This window comes from Electrona antarctica (assembly GCF_951216825.1).
Source record: "Electrona antarctica genome assembly, chromosome: 5".
Classification (NCBI taxonomy): Eukaryota; Metazoa; Chordata; class Actinopteri; order Myctophiformes; family Myctophidae; genus Electrona; species Electrona antarctica.
Window position 1 is genome coordinate 18,905,299 of NC_136810.1, and position 17,076 is coordinate 18,922,374.

Genomic DNA, 17,076 nt, shown 5'->3' on the forward strand with positions numbered 1-17,076 from the left:
ACAGCATGATTTCTAAAAACATTTTTCTAAGTTGGCTACAGTAATTAATTTGGCAGCATGATTTTAGTTCCACCTTTGCGTGCATGTCACTCTGACTGTATATGTATACACACACTTTTATTCTATAAAGACAAAAATACTATATTGCTAAATACACACACACACACACTTGAAATGTGTGTTTATTTCCACATGAGATGAGACGAGCTCAAATTCAAAAGAGTCAATCCACATTTCATACTCAATTACTCATGCAGTCGTCGACTCGTCGGCAATATGAAGCTGACGTGATGAATGATGGTGATCAATTGATCACGTTCCGTTTGTAGGCTATATCCTTGCAATCTCGTCATCTTAGTTAAGCCTGCAGCTATTCCGTATATCCTACTGGTGTTGCTATAACTTGCTATATAGCCGTGCAAAAATAACAGACCTGCACAAGCATTAACATTGCGACCAGAGATGGTTCGATGGTTGAGCCTGCACATTCTGCAGGTTTTAATGTAAAAAGTGAATACGGTAATTTCAATTCACCAAATATAAGGCTATTCACATTATTATTATTATTATTATTATTATTATTATTATTATTATTGTTAGGCCTATTATTATAATTATTATTAGTATTATTTATAGTAGTAGCAGCCTACTATAGCCTAGGCCTATGTTATTATTATTGTATAATTGCACAGTGCACTGTCTGTGCACTGCATATTTCAGAAGGGAGAAATCTTATCTCACGTTATATCCACGACATTCACGATTCACCGTCACGTCAAGCGCCGGCGTTTAAACGAATATCCTCACGTCACGCGCTGCGGCTCTCTCAGCAGGCAACAGTGCAGCACTATCTCTCGCTCTCTGTTTCTGGCACAACATAGAACATAGTCACATACTGTAGGTACATATATAGGTTAAGACGGACATTGCTGTTCCTTGGAGTCGTTGCACCACTCAAAAATAGAATAGCCTTGCAGGATCTTTGCAGAGAGAGAGATATAGGCCTTCTTTTGTCAATTGTCACAATTGGAAGTAAAGTTGTTCAGTGTATAGTCTTCTATACTCTATAGCCTATAACTTAACTTTAGTTGTTAGTTCTCAAAATTTCAACAGACGTTTACGTTAATTACAATTTACATGTGAATCAAAGTGAATAATGGTCATGATTATTGAAAGAAAATGAAACGTATCATACTGGGTGATAACAAGGGAATATATTGGTTAAAATATGGCTGAATATTTAACCCCAAAATGTAGTGTACGAATGTTTTGTATTGTGTAGTTGAATGTCATTCATTTTCCATTGACAAGGTTTGATCACAGTGGGAGCTGTTGGGAAAAAGCATGTTAGGAAAGGAAAAGCATGTTTCCTGGTTCCATGAGGAAGTGAGGTATACCAGAAAAGGAACATCTATAAAAGTACAGGAAGTTGAGGCGTTGGGGTGGGCGTTGGGGCCCAAGCCCCCGGGAGGCTCTCCAACAGTAAAAGGATAGAGACTGAACCGGAGCGATAGCCCCGCCCCCGCTATTCATTTCAGTGGAAGTTGCTCAGTGGCGTTTTGAAGCACCAGGAAGAACCGTCTACTTCCGCATTTTTTCGATTTGGACAGCATCATTTGGTGTCCAAAATGCACAGGGTTTCCTCGTCATAACACCACGGGTCCGCCTGCAGTCCCCACTCTTACCACTATAGGGCCGAGTGCCTCAATGTTGGAGAGCTTCACTGGGGGCTTGTCTCTAACGTTGAAGCGCGCAGCCCTACTGGTCAGAGGTGGGACTGCAGGCAGACCCGTGGATTTATGACGAGGAAACCCTGTGCCTCTGGAGTTTAACATTGAGCGCCCGTTTGCACTTCCACATTTTGGACACCATCTGGGGCCCAGAGGCATTTGGGGCACACGGCCGCCCACCCGTGCCGTCGGTAAAATAAAATGATAAATACATATACAGAGATGCAATCACAGTTGAATTGATCAAAGTTTGGCGGAGCCTGGTGGTGGCTGCTGCTAGCACACATATGGCACAAACCACACGTGCCCCAGCTCCCAATAGCTCTGGTGGAGTGTAGGCTAATAATGTGAAGGAAGTCAGAAGTGGCGAGTGTGCAGTGTACTCTCCCGAGTCCCGACTCGACTAGTAGGCCATAAATGGCCTACTAGTCGAGTCGCAAGTACTAGTCGAGTCGCAAGTACTGTCGACGGCTACGAACTTTCAAATCTCAGCCTCTCTGTAAAACATTGAAATTAAATACTAAAGTCGGGTTATAACTGGCTGTCAATGGTGACATAATTACGATATGTTTCAATATTGGTTGTGTATGTATACATGTATGTAAGTTTAAAGTACTATACTGTGGTCGGCTGGCTTTTTTATGTGTGTATATATATACTAATGTTGATGGTGACGTAATTAACTTTTTTCTTGCCAAATACGTTTATAAACGTATAGCTAGGCTAATGGGACTTATCTATGCCAGCTACGCTTATAAGCGTAGACAACCGTTTAATCCATATATGAACGCGCCGTCGGTCTGTTTACCTTTTAGCATTGCTCCGGCTAGTATAGCCCTCCTCCGTCCCCATCAGCGATGCGATTTCTAAATCCAGCTCCGTTGAGTCTCCATTATAACGCGATTTTCAAAGTGCCGTATCTCCAAAGGTTAGAGAGCTGTCCATGGTGAGCCGGCGCGCACCTGACGATCGTAAATCATTTGTGATTTTGTATCGCATCGCTGAGAAAATGTATCTGGTTGTACTGCTAGCTAAAGGCTGTGGGCTGTGTTGTGTGGTGTCGTTCCACTTCCGGAAGCCCCCACCTTCCTGTTTAACCCGGAAGGACAACAAGCTCCTTAGAGTGGGCCTGGACGGGCGGCCCCTGGGGCAGTACCAATAAAGGAGTTAAGATATGTTTCAATGTCGGGTTATAAACTGGCTGTCGATGGTGACGTAAATATGTTTCAGTGTCGGGTGAATTAAAGGTAATGTCTGTATGTATACATGTATGTAATCTGAAACCTATCTTTATTACGTCACCATCAAAAGCCAGTTATAACCCGGCATTGATACATATCTTAATTACGTCATCATCAATACCTACCAAGCATACACGTGCATTCGTACCAGCACGACAACAATACTTGCGCACTCTGCTTGTACAAGTAACTACTGTACAGTGCCCACTGTGCCTGCTGTTTATAAACCAAAATGCAGACTGGCGGCCACGCGCGGGGGAGGGGGGGCTGTGTCTATATGTATGTACTGGGCATACCGCATACGCTGCATGGGTGACCTAAAGTGGCACCGTTGAGCAGCCTAAAGGGCCATTCACACTGAGCTATGATATAACTGCAGCCAGCGTTATTGTTGAGCAACCTGCACCACTCAGTTCACATAGGTGCGATTTGTTTAAGCAATGCATTGCCTTTTTATTTGATGACTTTATGGAGTACTTGACTTTTGGAAAATAGGAGATCTACAATTAATATTTGGTTCGATTACTTTTGGGATAACCTTTTTGATACTTGACTCATTGGAGACATTGAAAGGAACTTTGCGTTGCTGGAGTTAAAAGATCGGAGATTGAACATTTTGGTTGTTCAAGGTTAAGTCAGATAAAACATATTGCAGTTTAAGTTTTCCAGGTACAGGACCTTTGTTTCTTTTAGTTCTTTTATATAACTCAGACGTAGAATTGTATGGATCTGATTGTTATACCGTCTATGCTATATTATGTGTAGGGTGAGGGTTTATGAATTCACAACTGATGAGGTTTTGATTTATCCTTCTTGAAAGTGTCATCAGCCGAGCTCAGGAGATAAACCTTGGCATTCCTCCTCCAACATAGAGAGGGAAGGTTAAAATCAGCTTTGCTGTTGGCCTAATCACTTCTGATTGTGGGTTCCCTCTTGTAAAGGTCCCATATGTGACTCAAATGAGTTAAAGTTCAGAAACACAAAAAGTGAAAGTCATTGTCCCGGTGGCTGCAGGTCCCCCTGGCTGTGCTACGCGTGGTGTTTCACTTCATTGTGTGTTTTTTTTAAAGCCAAAAAGGCTTTGGGTTTGGCTTCCAAACCGCAGGGGGACAACGGCCACCGCCCATTGATGGACTCAGAAGATAGAAGGACACAAATGGGAACAAAAGAGAGTCTTTGAGGAAGATTCTGTTTGGGACTGAAGAGTCTTTTTCTGCTTTTCTCAAGGGTCTGGAGAGGTGAATCCTTTAGGGCGCGCGTTAAGACCTGTGACTAATGGTGTTTGACTGCATCAACTCTCCCCCCCCCCCTCTCTCTCTCTCTGATCACCATCCCTCCTTTTCTATCTGTCGTTATCCCTCCCTCACCAGTCACTCCATCCAGAGGTGGTGGTCCTATACCTTCATATAAGCTACGTGGCTCCTGTGTGTGAATTTTTATTTTATACTACTCTGCAATTGAAGAGAGTGCTGTGTGTCCTCTATTATATCTATCCATGTAGACAGTTAAATTAACACTGAGAAATCGTACTTGAAAATGATTTTTTTTAACAAAGCTTAAATCGCCAACACATTTAGTCTTGTAAAGAGCAGGGTTGTAGAACACGACTACACCTGCTGGTTAATAATCAAGCTTGATCATTTTCTTTGAACTCTTGTAAATTCCTCACCCCAGCCCAGATAACGATGCTTTCCCCTAAGTGTGTGGAACTCGATATAGGTTATAGTCTGTTCTGTTCGCAAAATAAGAAAAAGGATAAACCTCAAGGCCAATAACATTAGTATTGGTAATCGTAGTCAGTTGAACAAATGATCGATTACACAATTTCTTGCATTCATATCTTTGAAAGTGAATGCATGCTTTTGCATCAGTTTTCTGTCACAGAAGTGAAGTGGCAACATCATATACTAAGTTTGTCATTTGAGTATTTAATGGTAACATACTCCCTTCGCCAACAGTCAACAGAAGGAATTGATCCAGTGCAGTAGGTTTTCTGCCCCCATTTTTGCACAGTAAAATCCTCAGTGTAAGATTTACCTCTGAGGGTCCATTTCTGCAATCTCTCTCAGGGTTCAATTAACTTCAAAGCTTTTGCTGTGTGGGAGTTGGAACACCTTAACCAAAACCTGCCCAGACAAGAAGAAGAAGAAAAGGGGAAAAAAAGCATTTTATTCCTTCAGAAAATCCCTCTATTGTATTGAAGTGGAGCAGATGGTTCTCTGTGAGGAAATATGGGCGCCAGCAGAACTAATTTCTCCTCCGGGTCCGACAGACAGACAGGCTTGCTACATGATTCTTAACCAACACAACAGCTGCCGGAGACTTAAAAACCAGTTAAGACTAATTTGAATGCTATTAGCCTCTATACGTCTTATGTACGACCTTCCCCACCCTAACCTGTTGAATCAATACATGTCAATTCTGAATAATAAACAAGCGCATCTATGAGGCATTAACCCATTACGACCTTGAGGCCGATTCTACAAATGCCTCCTAAATCGGTGAAATTATTAAACAGTTTTAAAACACTTTCAACATTTTTCAAAAATGTTCAAAAATAGCAAATGTATAAGCTCGCAGTGTGGCGTGACGTGACTGTGAGCTTGTATATCTGCTTTTCTGCTATTTTTGAATAGCCAACTCTAAAATATAAAATGACACTATGCATTCCTGGTTTTAATTGACAAAATAAACGTGAAGATGGAATTGACCATGAAAAGCTATAATGTAGCCTATATGGACGTGAATTAATAAAATAAAAAACCCTATCAATGATAACTAAAAGTGAAAGCAGACTTTTAATAGCAGGGGAAAAAATTATGCATGTTTTTCAATGATGACAACTCCAAATCATAAATAGTTTGGTTAGTTAGAGACAGATTGGATGTGAAACTGTCCACCCGGCGACATCACCAGAATGTCACTTTGTGACAATATGTAAATTAAAGATAAAGCATGTAAAGAACAGAACAGATCTATGGCGATTTATATTAATAGTTTTTTTTACATATATATATTAATTTCACGTCAAGTTGGTGCAATTTACAAAAAAATATAAATAAAACAATAAAACCTTTGCACCCGATAATCTCTCTCTCCGTCAAAGAGCATCTGTTTTCAGGCCGTGTGGAACAGAGTGGATTAGCAGGGCCCTGGGTGTCGAGGCGCGGCGACAAGCATTAAAACCATATTAACTTTCCATTAAACATCACCTCCTTCTGCAGTGGGAGACAGCTATACAAGTGCTTTCATGAGAGGGAGTGTGTGTGTGTGTGTGTGTGTGTGTGTGTGTGTGTGTGTGTGTGTGTGTGTGTGTGTGTGTGTGTGTGTGTGTGTGTGTGTGTGTGTGTGTGTGTGTGTGTGTGTGTGTGTGTGTGTGCGTGCGTGCGTGCGTGCGTGCGTGCGTGCGTGCGTGCGTGCGTGCGTGCGTGCGTGCGTGCGTGCGTGCGTGCGTGCGTGCGTGCGTGCGTGCGTGCGTGCGTGCGTGCGTGCGTGCGTGCGTGCGTGCGTGCGTGCGTGCGTGCGTGCGTGCGTGCGTGCGTGCGTGCGTGCGTGCGTGCGTGCGTGCGTGCGTGCGTGCGTGCGTGCGTGCGTGCGTGCGTGCGTGCGTGCGTGCGTGCGTGCGTGCGTGCGTGCGTGCGTGCGTGCGTGCGTGCGTGCGTTTTTGCACCTGTTCTCAGTTCGTTTTTTCCTCAGATCTTTCTCACAGTGAGTTTAACTCCAGACTGGGTCTTTAATTCTACTGCACATATAGGCCTACTTCATGTTCAAAACCACATTTACTTTAGCTGCAAACAGCAAAACAAATCATACTTCTTTTTCACTACTAGAGCCGACATTTCTTTGAAAAAACTATTTCACCTATCAAAGCATAATCCTTGATTAAGTTCTAACCAGCTCTCATTTTTGCACTTGACACTTTTGAACCGACACAAAGTACCAACGGAGCAACAGACTGACTGACCAACGGTTGCATTAAATCAGTCCCCAGGGCTCTATGCCATAGGCCTCTCCTGTTTTTGCTCTATACAATAGATATCTTCAACGAAAATAGCTATACAAGGACAATTTACCCACATTTAGTAGCGCAAACAAACTTTTTACAGCCTCAAAATAAAATAGCGATCTTACAGATATGGCATATGTTTATCGATAAGAATACATTTGTTAAATCATTTGATAATGAAACGAGAAAACAACCAACACGTATTAATGACCTTTCATTGATTTATTAGCCACATTCACCAGGGACACATGCAATGGACACGTTTTGACCTATAGGTCGGTCTTGTGATGAGGAAGACCGAACAGGTCAAAACCTGGTCAAAATGCTTCCTTACTGAGCGCTGGCTGTTTTCTCATATGTGCTCTTGGGCCATGCACCTAAAGACTCTCTTTTTGTCTCCACCAGGCCGAAGGCATGGGAAGAGAGTATGTTTTGCACTCCGTCCGTGTGTCCGTCCGTCCTTCCGTCCGTCCGTCCGTCCGTCCGTCCTTCCGTCCGTCCTTCCGTCCGTCCGTTATCAGCTAATCTCCGGCACCGTTGGCCCGATCCATGCCAAATTGAGCACACACACTCCCTGGATGCCAACGACGAACCTCTGCCCCAAATATTCCTCAACGGCCTGTTATAGCGCCACCATGAGGCCGATTTAGGCAAAACACATTTCTGTAGATAACTCGTACACATTTTATCCATACATCACACAATTCGGTATAGACTATCTCCATAGTCATGTGATCAACACGGATCTGCACAATTTCCCATCTTCCATCCTGATTGGCTAAGATTGGCTTCCAAAGCTCACATGATTGGTCCGTTTCGAACAAAATGCCACAAATCACAAACACAGTGTCCAATTTCCATGAAATTATACACACACATTTCCACTAGGCCGATAACAGGCCAATTCCTGTTTTTACCTATAACTGCATCGATCTGTATACAACTTATGTATGCGCACTCCCTAGAGACTATGGAAAAACATTTTCTCTGCATCCCTCCAACTCTGCCAGTTATAGCGCCACCATGAGGCCGATTTCTGCAAAACTGTTGCAAAACATTGTTTATGTTAGTCGCACTGATTTCATCCAAATCTCACACAAATCGGTACACATGATCTCTGTTGGATTTCTCAGATTCTACACTGATTAGCTAAGATTGCCTTCCAAAGTTTTCAGGAGTAGGCCGTTTTGTACAAAATGCTGCACATGTCCTGCTCATCCAGAATTCTATCCTCAGAGATGCTATGAGTAATCTGGCTCTGCATTTCCTCAACAAAATGAAGAAAATTGTTGCAAGAAACAAACAAACAAAAAAACATGTTTATATTACTCCTAAACATTTTGCCAAACACCACACACACTCCTATCCTCCTGGTGGAGACCTGTGCCCAGAAGGGCACTTTTTCTAGTTAACACTTGCGATCATTAATTCTGTTTTGATATCATTTGATAATGAAAAACAGGCAATGCAATCCTACATATTTGGACCCTGTAATGGCAGTGCATTTTGGTTTGTCATTTGAATTGGAAAGCAATGGATGAGAAGAGATGATTGCTGTAGTTCAGTTAGTTATGTTGTAGCCACAGGATCAGGATAACCCGCTTTCCACGCTATTTAATCCATGTTTCTGCCCTGTGTAATACGCTAAACCCGCTATTTGTTTTATGTGTTTAATTCGCCGTTTGTTAATAATTAAAAATACATAGCGGATTGGTCGCGGACCATGGTGACGAGGCCGTCGCGTTATGATGACGAAACCGGCGGAAATCGACCCGTGCTCTGGGCTGCAAGGGCTTCTGGGAAAATGAGTTAAATGCAAGTCAACGGTATAGTTTCAACTTTCAACCATAGATATATATAAGAAAGCTAGATGGCTCACCTGCGCTCTGGCCAATGGAGAGCGATGTTGTTACGTGGCGGCCATCTTACCTCGGGGCCACATAACATTGTGTCTCTGGGGCATGTACTTTTAAATAACCACAACTTGCTCAATTTTCAACCGATTTTCAACCGATTTGGTTTGTTAAAAACGTCAGAGACGCCCAGGCGGTGGCGTAACCGTCTGGGCACCCGACTGGTAATCCAGTCGCAGTGTGCCGCGGGTTCGACTCCCGAGCCCGACACGGCCTTTACTGCATGTCTTCCCCCATCTCTCTCCCGTTTCCTGTCAGCCTACTGTCTGTCCCTTCAAAAACCAATAAAAGGCGTAAGCCGCAAAAAAATATCTTTAAAAAAAAAAAAAAAAGAAAACGTCAGAGACGTCCGCATACTTATATGCTTTTATACGACGTTCATATAAAAAAACAAATTAAGCACATAAGCGTCCTGAATCATAGCCACGTTGACAACGTTTGTAATAAACCAACCCGTTTGTAAATCCGTCAAGATTTGAGCGAGTTATGACTGTTTTTGTTTGAGCTGCCATTGAACATACTGTACTGTAGCCCCGAAGTAAGATGGCCGCCAGGTGAACGACGTCAGAAACTCCGCCTTAAGCCATCTAGACTTTATGGTTTCAACTGTTCTCCAGCAGCTCTCGCTGCCTGTTGTTGTTCCGGATCACGACGGTGGCATATTTTTCGGTTCGACAACAAGCCATGAAACCATTTTCAGGGGGATTTTTCATGGATCAAAGGCGCAAATACTTCGGCGTATATATGTTCCATAGGTAATAAAACAATCCTGGCAGCCTCGGTGTATTGGATATATTAAGGCCTCAAAGTGTTTTAAAGACGAGCTGAAATTGTATTTTGAGAGAATATTTATAAAGATGGAGTGCCACGATTTTTTTCCACCCTAAAACATGATCATCAGGTATTATTATAATATAAGGAGGAAGAACTTTTTCCAAAAAGTGTACAGTATTTGTTAAAATCATGCTTTTATGTGGACACGCCCACCAGTATTAAGTATGCCTGGTTTGCCTGGTGGGTGGTGATGGGTGGTGATTAACTGAAGCTGCACCCACAGCTGTAGTTGTATGATGAAGGGGGATTGGTTAGGGGAGGGGCTGATAGTGTGATGTCACTACAGTATATTACTGTTTATTTCATTGGCCCGTTTGAGTGTTCAGCCTCTAGGAAGAAACCCTAAATACAAAGTTAATACACCATTGCACATGAAACATGAAACAAGGTGTCACATGAAAAATTGTGGCAGTCCATCTTTAATTTCCATAATTGTCAGTGTACGCATCTCAGCCAATCCCAGCAATGGGGGTGTAAGGTGCAAGTGTTGGGAGTGTGCGTACATACGTTCTAGAAGCATACGGAGTAGCCTAGACCAGTGGTTCCCAAACCTTTTCATGTCAAGGACCCCCAAAATGACACTCATTAGCCCATGGACCCCCCATTTGAAGAGATATGCCAGGGACCCCCCATAAGAGAAGATTTTTACGGCTCTAGCAGTGATTTTCAACCCGTTTAATTTCAAGGACCCCCAGTTTGACATGCACTAGTCTACGGACCCCCATTTAATCTCTGAGACACCAATTTATATTGTAAAATCAATGTTATTTTAACTCACAGGTCCATTTGGTTCCATCTCTCCACTCTCTGAGTTACAGACCTATAATGGTCCATTCCAAACTATCATTTAGCTGGGCACCCCCTGGAACTCCCTCAGGTACCCTTGGGGGTCCCCGGACCCCACTTTGGGAACCACTGGCCTAGACCAGGGGTTCTCAACCCGTGGGTCGCGACCCCTCGGGGGGTCGCCAAATTATTTTGGGGGGGTCCCCAAAATATTTTCAAACATTTTACAATAGCAGACCTACAAGTTCATAGCGCGCCACTCGGTGGCGCGCTATGAGCTTGTAGATCTGCTATCTTTCAATAGCTAAATTATAACAATGTTAAAACATCAAAAGGGGTTCCCGCCCAAAATGGTTTAAGGTTATTGTAGCAGTTAATTTATATTGGGGGTCGGGAGGGGGCGGGGCGGGGGTCCCGAGACATTGCCAAAGCATTTCCGGGGGTCCCCGGCCAAAAACGTTGAGAACCCCTGGCCTAGACCATGAATTTTCATCAACACACGGCATGTGAGAAAGTGTGAGAGACTGTCCCCGCAACATTTTGTATCCATGTGACACAAGTGAAGCTTCACTGACACAATTAGCCTGTGCAGCTAACAACTAAGAGCAATACGCTCCTCAATGTCGTCTTTGTAAATAACTGCCACCCTCCCACCCCCATCAAACAAACTATCTCAATTGATTCCCCTCTCTTCATTCTGCTGGGTTGGCTCGCTGGCTGGTTAGCATAGCCACAGAACACTGGTGACACAGTGCGCGATCATAGAATGCTCATTAGTTCTAGATTGGTCATGGGAGCTCAGAGAAACACATGAGTGTGCTTATACTCTCCAATTCCAAATGCTTCCATTCTTTCATTCATCTGCCATTCTATTCTAATCGTATTGGAGGCAAATAATGTTCTGTCGGCCTTCAGCGGGAGCCTTAAAGCACCTGGCAGGTTGTTTAGAGGAGAGCTTGTAAATGCCTGTGGTTAAAATAGGCTTCAAGGCCCAAACACAAGCCAAGCGCTGCCCGGGGAAAGGGAGAAGGGGGGTTTGATGTGGTTGTCAAGTCAGGTTTACTTGGTCTGTTGGGGAGTGTAGAGAAACTGACCCAACGCGTACACTGATACGTGGCTTTCTTTCTCTCTCTCTCTCAGGCCAGTCATTCTTTTTAAGGATATTTCCTGTTTTTCTGGTGAGACAAAATTGGTTCTTTGCCCAGTGAGAAGACCAGGTGAAAGTGGAACTGGCACATTTGGGCTGTATCGGTATTAGTACACAAAGATTTGGAAAATGTAGCCACCCCTGTGTTACTAAATGAATAGTTAAAATGTATTAGGTGTCAACCACTAGGAAATTTAAATAGCAACCACCCTCATTTAGTGTCAGAGGGTCCTATTTTACATTTTGGAGTGGCAGTTTGGCTAGGAATTACGATAGCCTATACATGTGGAACTGTAATTTATGTCAAATCTGTTTCTATGGGCATTTCTGGGCAATGAATTTGAATCAATCAAATGTCTTCAACAAAGTTCAGTGAGCAGAACTTTGAAAAACTTTGATTCAGTAACACACAAGTCATTCACTAATGCAGGAGTCCTGATCCTGAATAAATAATATTCTCTCTCTCTCTCTCTCTCTCTCTCTCTCTCTCTACATATATATATATATATATATATATATATATATATTCAGCACCCTAAACAAAAGCAGCATTTCTCTCAAAAGCCTCCATTTCAAAGTTATTGGGCATGAATTATCATATCAGCGGCCAGTGTTATTCACTGCTACACAGTAAAATCCCTATTGTTTGTGTAACCCTGCAGGTCTTGGTTCCATTTGTACACTCTTTCTTAATTCAACGCTGAAGCTTTGACTGTGTAGCTGTCCATCCAGGGCCCTTTTGGTTTTGGGGGGGGACAGCTCTGAGGTGTCTTTGTTTTAGCCAGTTGATCGTAGAGGGTCCTCCGGGAAGCACCTTGTCCAAAGGCGTGTATTGAGCTCGGCTTGATGGGTTGAGCGTGGGGTTGAGGGTTGAGTGCTGAGCCATGGAGACCAGGGCCATGGGGTGAGGCGTGGTTCCTCAATACAGCCAGTCTTATTTCTAGGACTGGGCTGAATGCAAGGACGCCAGCACAGCGCCACTGGGATAGCAGGTATTGAGACGGGGCCACGCCACGTAATCGGATTGAGTGCCGGCCACGGTATTTATGTCACTTCTCGTCTTGTCATTCCAATAACAAGCATGGCAACAGCGTGGGGATCTCCCATGGTGATGGGGCTTTGCCCCATTCACGGTGAATGGGGAGAAAAGCGGCCAAGCCTCATTTAATTCACATTTAATTCTCACTCAAACCGTTTTAACGATTGATGTTATTTGCATAACAGGGGGAAAAGGGACTCTGCCTTTTCTGTGTGTGTGTGTGTGTGTGTGTGTGTGTGTGTGTGTGTGTGTGTGTGTGTGTGTGTGTGTGTGTGTGTGTGTGTGTGTGTGTGTGTGTGTGTGTGTGTGTGTGTGTGTGTGTGTGTGTGTGTGTGTGTGTGTGTGTGTGTGTGTGTGTGTTGGAGAGAGAGAGAGAGGAACAGTGTTGTATTTCAAAGTGTATAGTAGGCTTATATATGCATATGCTCAGGGACAAGCGTTCTCACACAGCTCAACAGACAGAGAGGGGGACTGAAAGACAGAGATTCCGTTGCATTATGCTGCCCGTTATTGTTTGTCTATGGGTTTTAACACCTCTTTGAATGATACGGCATAGCGATATTGAGTGATGTATTTAAACTCGAGACCCAAGACAACATTTCGTTTGTATCGGCGCAGTTGCATCACCATTAAAATGAACTCTTTCTGGAAAGAGTGGACGGACGTTGGATTGATGAATGAATGAAGTTAATGTCTTCTGACTTTTGTGTTGCAAATAGTTTTCTTCACATTTGAGCAAATCACAAAGCGCACATGAGCTCACGTGGCAGAGCAGTCCGTGCACAATACGGTGGGAAGCGTTGCCTGTAGCCTGTAGCTTGCACACCTGCAGAAGTGTGAAAACCACTGTTTGCCATGGTACACATTCACCACACAATGGATTTTAAACATAATGTCCAGTCTACAAAATAAAGAATAATACATATATAGCGGATAGTATGCATTATGCATTACAGGGTCAAACAACTTATAACGGATAACAGAGACAGCATGATTCCATTTTTTTCAAGAATCATTATTATGTAAATTATATTTAACTTATAATATGATTCATGTACTATATGTCAAAATGATAGAATAACAATGCTATATGTGCAAGATAGTCTCTCTCCTCCTGACAACCACCTGTTGATTCACTGGTAATGCTAAATATGTATATTATATTTGTTATACGTTTGTTACATTTATTATTATGTGTAGTACAGATATCACGGACACACGACAGGTCATACAGGTACTGTAAGAGTAAGAGGGAGATACAAAATAAGTATATGGTAACAATATAGATATAATAAAGATACGGTATTATATAAATAAAATTTATAAATAGGCTACTGTCTATCTGTCTGTATGTCTGCCATGTACCCTAAACACCAGTAGAATGGGCATAGAAAATAGAAGAATTGCCTGGCCTTCTGCACTTGGACTGATTGGGTTACTTTATGCTAACATAATGCTGTATACTTTATGCTAACCCAGACAAAAAGCATGGAATACGGATGTGTATATTACAGGAAACTCCCGTTAAACTATCCAACAAACTCAAATTGTACCGGACGCATGGCATTAGACATGAGCGCGCCGCAGACGTGCAAGCTTCTAGTTTATAATATCAGCATATATAGGCATCACATTAACCAACAGTGAATAGAGTGAATACCAAACGACTCGCCCCTTTACCAACTTAAACTTATTTCTAACCTTATTCTCAGTGAAACAAAATAAAGAATATAAGAACCGTTGGACCGAGCGGTCGGCGTGAGGTCGGCGGAAAAATCAAGGGGCGAGGAGGTGGTTTAGGGGCGACCGCACCTGATACCAATAGAGTGAACAATATACGATCTATCAAGAGTGAGTTAGCAGTTAACCTATAGAGCGTCGCAGTCCCGCCCCCTTTCATGAAGACGTGAGACCCAGAAGTGAATTCCCCATTCATTTTCTCCATAGGCTTTTCAAAAAGTATTTATTTAAAGACGTTTACGCCACGGACAAAGCCAACTCGAGTTGTGACAAATCATGACAACAAACACAACATTTTGGACCGAACAAATAATTACAAGTGTTGTAATCTGCCGTTTTCTTATTATTTCTAATTATTTGTTCTGCCCGAAAAATTTTGTTTGTTGTCATGATTTGTCACAACTCGAGTTGGCTTTGTACGAGGCTCAAAAGGTATTTAAATAAATACTTTTTGAAATGTCTATGAGGAAAATGAACGGGGAATCATTTCCTGGGCCCTGCTAGGGGGCGGGACTGCGATGCTCTATAGGCTGTGTGTATCTCAGTGGTCCATGAGCGAAGGTGCTATAAGTGAGCAGGCAATAAGTGAGCAGGCATTAATCTAAGGAGAAAATGCTGTGGTGTGTACTGAGCGATTCGGTCACCCTTGTGTTGAGGGTACGATGAGTCTCTCTCTGAGGGTGCTTCTCCACTCCGCTACCTCATCATAGAAGGGGTGGGAGGGGTTCATGTAGTAGCACATTATCAAAAAGATATATGAAACTGCCTCCCCCTGGCCAGCCGGGGCGCCTGATGGAGGGGAAAGGAACTGTTTGGATTAACGTGTTCCTTCCACGCGCTACTTCCAACTAGGGAAACTCCCCCCTGTCAGGTGTAAAGGAACAACTTGGACACTCATGCATGAAGGAAGCATGAGTTCAAGTCCGTTGCTCTCCCCAGGTTGGCGGAGGGTGTGTAGAGCCCAGGATCACATTAGATAATTGACACAGGGGTGAAAAATGGGTTACAAAATCGTGGGATAAAAATTATATATATATAAAAAAAAAAGAGAAATAATCATCTTTGTTCTATCTAATCAAAATTGAATACTTTATCAGTCTATATGGCATGATGATACTTAATAATACATGAACACCTCTCTTTGGCTGTGAAATTAAGGTTATGAGGTTCAAATCTTACCAAGAGTCTAACCAAAGACTCTTAAAAACGTTTAATCATTAAACTTCTCTTCTGAACATCAAAAGAGTAATAAGATAACATCAAATCGTTGTTGGTCATAGATCACTGACCCCTTCAGAGGCATCACTTTAGAGAAAACTATAGGGGGCCACTTAAGCCCCACTTAAGCCCCACTTAAAAATGGCCAGTCTACAAGCAGTGTGTGTGTTTAGTATAAGTGTATGGAACAATGGGGGTTCCACCGTGCCTTATAGCCAAGTTCAGGATGGTCCCGTGAGGCATTTCAGGAGCAGGACTATAGGCATGCATAAAGGAAGAAGGCACTTCAATGCAGTGTTGTTTTTGGCAGCAAATTTCTATTTTAGTTTTAGTCGTATAGTCTCTTGAATAGCTTTCATTTAGTTTTAGTCACATTAGTTTTAGTCACATTAGTTTTAGTCACCTGGAATGTGTTAGTCTAGTTTTAGTCGACTAAATATCATAAGATTTTAGTCGACTAAATCTACAGTTGATTTAGTCGACTAAAATGTATTCTGGCGAGCCTTGATGCCGCCATATATGACTGTTTTTTGCACTTAAATATATACTCAAAATAGCCGATCTACAAGCTCACAACGCGTCGCAGCGCGACGCGTTGTGAGCTATTTTCTGTGAGCTATTTTCAGCATGCAATCAAGTGTAAAATGACTTATACTGGATCTCTTGTCCACTAGTCCCTTCCTAAGATTTTTGACTAGTTTTTATTTGTTGACAAAATCGACAGTATATTTACTAGTCATAGTTTTAGTCATCATGGCTTAGTTTTTATTTCGTTTTTATGTAGTTTTTGTCATTGAAAAAAGGTAGTCGACGAACATTTTTTGTCATAGTATTAGTCGACGAAAACAACACTGCTTCAATGGAGCAAACTCTTGCTCGAAGTCTTTAAACCATAGGGTGCAAGAAAATAAAATGTGATAACATTTCAATGTCAATATATCTTCATCAGGTCAACAATGAATTAATGTACGACTGCAGAGAAGAAAACGCATGTCTATAAGATGTGTGTCACTCACATCAAGGTCACATGTGCATGGACGGGGATGGATCGAGATGCACTCTGCGGCTGCATGCGCTGATCTAAAATCAGAATAATCTTTATAAATAAAATCAGAGGTGGAGAAGATATGCATAAAAGAAGTGAATTGGAGGTTAAATTTGAATGCTTTAGTGGGGGGTGGCTATGCTCTCCCCTGGGACCTCAAATGACATCCGTGCCCTTTGTATCGGTGTCTGGCTGGCAAAGCCCTGAGCTCCCAATCCTGCTTTTGTAGCTGTCTTAAGCCTCGTTTATACTTTGTCATATACTACCACATCCCTCGCCTAAAATATCGGATTTTCAACTGCAAAACGTGATGCAGCAACATGGCCGTATAAAGCTACATGGTTGTATATTATATAGTGGCAATATGATGATATCGA